The sequence below is a fragment of the Lipotes vexillifer genome, unplaced genomic scaffold, assembly GCF_000442215.2.
Source record: "Lipotes vexillifer unplaced genomic scaffold, Lipotes_vexillifer_v1.1 scaffold510, whole genome shotgun sequence".
NCBI lineage: Eukaryota > Metazoa > Chordata > Mammalia > Artiodactyla > Lipotidae > Lipotes > Lipotes vexillifer.
This window is the reverse complement of record NW_006797594.1, coordinates 1,186,203-1,192,472: the sequence shown is the minus strand read 5'-3', so window position 1 is coordinate 1,192,472 and position 6,270 is coordinate 1,186,203.

Sequence of the window (6,270 nt, the reverse complement as noted above, 5' to 3'; positions counted from 1 at the left end):
TAGAGAAGAGTTAACACCTACAATTCTCAAACCACTTCAAAAACTCACAGAGGAAGGAAGTCTTCTGAACTCATTCAATGAGGCCAGCATCACTCTGATACCAAAACCAGACAAAGATATCACAAAAAAAGAAAATTACAGGCCCAGGTCACTGATCAACACACATGCAAAAATCCTCAACAAAATATAAGCAATCCTAATTCAGCAATATATTAAAAGGATTATACAACATGATCAAGTGAGATTTATCCCAGAGATGCAAGGATGGATCAATATCTGCAAATCAAATAATGTGATACACCACATTAACAAAGTGAAGAATAGAAAGCATATGATTATCTCAACAGATGCAGAAAAAAGCTTTTGACAAAATGCAACATCCATTTATGATAAAAACCTCTCAACAAAGTGGGTATAGAGGGAACATACCTCAACATAATAAATGCAATATATGACAAGTCTACAGCTAACAACATACTCAATGGTGAGAAAGTACTTCCCCAGAGGAACAAGACAAGGATACCAATTTTCACCATTTCTATTCAACACAGTATTGGAAGCCCAAGGCACAGCAATCAGAAAAGAATAATAAATAAAAGGAATCCAAATTGGAAAGAAAGAAGTAAAATTAGCACTGTTTGCAGATGACATGATACTATACAAAGAAAATCCTAAAGACACCAAGAAAAAAACTACTAGAATTCATCAGTGAATTCGTTAAAGTTGCAGGATGCAAAATCAATATACAGAAATCTGTTGCATTTCTATACACTAACAATGAACAACCAGAAAGAGAAATTAAGAAAACAATCTCATTAAGTCACATAAAAGAGAATAAAATACCTAGGAATAAATTTAACTAAGTAGGTAAAAGAACTGTACTTGGAAAACTATAGGACACTGCTGAAGGAAATTGAAGGTGACACAAACAGATGGAAATACATACTGCGTCCATGGATTAGAAGAGTTAATATTGACAGAATGAACGCACTGCCCAGGACAATCTACAGATTCAATTCAATCCTTATCAAAATAACAATGGCATTTTTCACAGGACTAGAATAATTCTAAAATTTGTATGGAAACACTAAAGATTCTGAATAGCCAAAATAATCTTGAGAAAGAAGAACAAAGCTGGAGGTATCATGCTCCCTTATTTCAAACTATACTACAAAGCTACAGTCATCAAAACAGTATGGTACTGGGGCTTCCCTGGTGGCGCAGTGGTTGGGAGTCTGCCTGCCGATGCAGGGGACACGGGTTCGTGCCCCAGTCCGGGAGGATCCCACATGCCGTGGAGCGGCTGGGCCCATGAGCCATGGCCACTGAGCCCGCGCGTCCGGAGCCTGTGCCCCGCAAAAACAAAACAAACAAACAAAAAAGACAGTATGGTACTGGCACAAAAACAGACTCATGGATCAAAGAATCTCAGACAAAGTACATAAATATCAATTAAAAGTAGTCTGAAATCACAATATTGCAACACATACACTATGTCCCAGACTGGCATAAAGCTTCTTATTCATTGTAGCTCAGTTAGCATTACATACTAGAAAGCAGATGACAAATATACATAGAAAATCTAGGTTTCAATACCATCTTTACTAGATAACATGGCAGTAAACCACCCCATATTTTAGTTACTTTATTTTTAAAATGGAAATGATCATAACTATTCTGCAGCATCAAATTAAATAATGTGTATAAAGTACTTTTAAATAGTAAAATCTTAACATTTATTTAATTTTCTCTAACTTCCATGTATAGACTATCCTTCATCCTGCATTTGTAGGCAAATGATAGAGGTCATTTTAGGAAACATAGTGTATCAATCAAAGTACTTGAAATTGGGTTGACTTGGGTATTTGTGAACTGGTTTAAAGTTTCATGAGTAAAAAGGTTCAGGGGTTACCACTACAGGTCTACACATGAAAAATGCACATTGAAAGAGACGTCTGAAATATCTGCTTTCAGGGTGAGTTGCTGCTAGCATAAAAACATGAGCTCAATAGAGACTGTGTTCTCAGCTCTGTAACTTTATCCTTAACATTTATGTAATAAGATGTCCTTCTACTTTCTTTCTACCAATTTGTATCAATTGATATAAAAATAATAAAATCTCTGTCAATTGTGAAATACTAAATTACAGGCAGTCCTCACTCTGCATGTAGTACAGTGCCATAACAAATACCATGCAATTTGTGATCTTAAAAATTGTTCTGTGACTTTTAAAAACTTGTTACAACATTAAATTTTTTCTAAGTATATAAGAAAAATTTTAAAATACAACTAATATCTATGTAATATTGTGTTTTAAAATATTAGAAACATTGAGAATCAAAGTGTTTTATTTCTTTGTAAATAACTTATCAACAGTCATTTAGATAGTGCTTATCTTCTCATTGTAGAATTTATGATACAGAGAGAGAAAGAGCATCTTTATTATGTCTTGGCAAACTGTCATATTCCTTTCTTTTTTAATAAAAAAACCCAAACTGACTTTAATGAGAATGCAACTTTAAAAAATTATATCTCTCTGGCAAAGAACAATTCAGGGGGAAGGATCCAGACACAGCCCAGTGTCTCCCTATAGCCTCCATACATGCCCCTCAAACTGCACCCACTCTGACCAAACACCCCTTTCTGTAGTCCTTGTCCAGCAGCTATCCCTTCCTTTGGGATGACTTAGAGGTGCTGGCCTCCCCAGATCCCATTCATGAGCCCCTGCCAACTGTCCCATTTCCATGACTTCTTGGGACAGATCATCCTTCCCTTGACTCCCCTTGTACCCTCGTCTCTGCACACAGACCCCTCTGGTTCCTGCTGGTTCTAACAGGTTTCTTTAATCCCCAGTGCCACCTCCTGATGGTCCTCCTATCAGCAACTCCAGCCTTGTCCTACTTCTCACGTGGAGCCCTCTGACTTGGCCCCAGTCCTGTCAGTCCCTGCTCCAGAGATCCCACAGTCCCAGCTCCCTGAGGCCCTGCTCTTCTGGACCTGGCTGTACAGGACAGTGTTTGAGCTATGGCCTCTGTTGCCACTGCCAGTTGCAGCACCAGATTCATAGAAGGTGGGGCCCTGGGGCTTGGGAGCCGGGAAGGGCTTTGTGCTCCAGGGGGGTTCATGTTCCTTTCTAAATTCGATTAGTGCCAACATGGTATCTTTTGCTCTTTCAATGACATAAAATATCTGCAAGTGTTCATTTAGTGTGAATTTTTTTTTTTTTTTGGCCAGTATCACTTTTGCCATTCTTTTCCTCACAACAACTTTCCTCCTTTATATCTCGATGTTTGCCTTTACTCTGTTCTACTGGTGGTAATCTAGAGGCTCTCAAACATCTGTAGTGTAAACATTCCCACAGTCAGCTATTTCTTCTTTAATTCCTTTATGTTGATTCAAATTTCCCTTCCAGTATTGTCACTTTTCCTTTTTTTTCCTATATTTTCTTTTTTTGGAGACAATTTTCTCTTTCAATGACCCATTTTTGTAAAATATCACATGCATTTATCACCAGGGACAGAGTCAGTACAACTACATGCTTAGTATCTGTGCATGACCTGAATGAAGTGTAGTGACCAATCTCCAACAGACTTTGAGAGAAGTGTTGCGACTGGGACAAATGAAGATACAGATATGTTATTTACATAGTGATTTGTGGACGGAGGTAATAGTGGCCAAGTTTGTACTTTATGTAATTACTTTCAGTTAATATATCCCAGTAACTGAGATTTGAACCCTGCTATTGGGGACCGATATTATTTAACTAATCTGTGGGAACTGAAATCTGTGCATATCACAGCCATGCCAAATGGGGACTGTCTATATAATAACAAGGGGTTATAAATAAAACCCAATTTCAACGAACACTTTCATACATACAAATTCTTTATAGTAAAACTGTTTCGGTTTCTCAGGAAGAGGCTATATATGAGAATATTCACATATATTTTCAATCATTAAAGCAAGATTTATTAAGTGATTGTAATATACCTTCCAGGAGAATAGAAAGAAAACTAATCTCTGCCCTCACAATACTTACATTGCAGTGGAGAAAACAGGCAATAAATAACTTATAAAAACTTAGATAAGGATAACAGCAAAGGAGAAAATAAAGCAGGTAAATGTAACACAGTGTTAGAGAGGTGGTCAAAATTTTACCTATGGAGATCAGGGAAGATTTCACTGAGAATCTAATTATTTAGTAAAGACCTAAAGGAAATGAGGGAGTGAGGCTTACATATATCTTATAGAGGAGCATCGCAGTGAAGAGGGAATGGCAAATGTAAAGGCTCTGAGTTGAGAGTAGTTCTGTTACATTTAGAGGAAGAGACAGGAAGCCAATGCAGCTCAGTCAATGAGAAAGTGGAAGAGATGAGGGAAGAAAGCTTGGATGATCCAGATTATACAGACCCTCAAATATACTTAGGGCTTGGTTTTACTCTGACTGAGATTACTAGTCATAGCAAGGCTTGAGCAGAAGAGTGACATGAACTAACTTATACTTTAATAGTACCACTCTGGCTTCTTTCTTAAAAACAGACTGAAGACATATCAGGGCAGAAGCAGAGAGGTAGTTAAGATTCTACTGTAGTAATTCTGGAAAGAAATCATGGTGCCTCAGACTAGCATGGGGGTTTTAGAGTGATAGTAACTAGTTGAATTCTGTATATATTTCAAAATCATATAGCAATTTCTCATTGTTACAAAGATGCTTGAACAATCCTCTAGAATTGGTTGAAAGGGAATTTGAGATATTAATTGCCTGGAAGGAGGAGGTGCAGCTCAAACACTAAGCTTCTCTAAAGAAATGTATCCTCAGCCATGATAGATCTTCCTTGACATAATGTGCCATTTTCCCTGACAAAAAAAGAGTTTGAGAATAAAGTTGGAACAAGAAGAAAGAATATATTTGACCAAGACTTTTCAAGGTTAACTGTAGGGGTCTCTTCACTTTTGTATGGGTGGTAAGTTTCAGTTAAAAAAATAACCAAAGGCAGGAAAAGGAGCCTATCTAAGACATAGGATAAGAGGCAGCATGATACTGTCCAGGGAGAGCTAACCTACCCTCCAGAATAAAAGGCAAAGTCATGGGGCCTCAGGGGTTTTCCTTTGAAACAACTTTACACTCAACAACTTGAGTACATAGCAGCCTAGTGCAAAAGCAAAAGTTTGTGCTTTCAAGAGTCCTTTGTAGAGACACACTTATTCATATGAATTTGTATCTTCATCTCTCACCTAATTCTAGTATCCAGAGGAAAACCTTCTCAACTTTTGAGTATTTGCATTTTCAACATAGAATAGAGAATACAACTGTATTCCGGTTGCTCCTATATGAGATGTTACACACAGATTTGCACACAAACTTGTGAAGAATGTATATGTAACAAGTAGCAAATGCTGTAAGTTTCATGTGATATCTTTGTTTAGCCAAATCCTTTCACAGCTATTGTACTGTGAGTACCCTTTATGTTCCCTTCCTGATACTCCCTCCCTTGATATACTTTACAGCTAATGCTACAGGATGTTCATTTTAACACATTCTGTCTTCTAAAGTAAACAAGTGAATACTGATTTTTGTCAACCTCAGGTGACCCATCTTTTGTAATTTGTCATGCTGGATTTCATCAGTCACTTCATACTGGCTCAGTGGAAAAGCACAACAAAATCCAACTGATTCAACACCAAATGATTTATCATAACATGACACATTTTAAATGATGAAGCTCCAGGACAGACACAGTAAAAGGCACTGCACTGTTCAAAAAAAGAATAAAATCTTTCTCTTGGTTAATCAATGTTCACAAGCATATTGCTAAACATTCTGATCATTTTTATAAAAAACTCAATATTAAGAGTAATCTTGATTTTAAATATATATATATGTGTGTGTGCATATATATATATATATATATATATATATAACTAATTTGCAGATTCAAAAGATGGCTAGCTTAGTACAAGACTAGTGTATCAAGTACAGCACATTCTAGTGTTCACCCACCAAGTTTACCTTGGTTTTCCAAAGATTCAATTCTAGCCATTTAGCACCTGCTAATTATGAGAAATACAACTTCTGAGTTCTTCTGAGTAAAATTTCGGAGTGCTTCCAAGACCAGCAAATCATCAAAACAGTAGCTAGGCTCATTATCCAAGAATCTGTGAGTGCAACATCAAATGAAGCATTATTTTGACTGGTTTTCACTGCATCATGTTTCTTCCTTGGCAGTCTGCCAACTGAAAGATTTTTTTTTTTTTTTTTTTTTTTTTTTT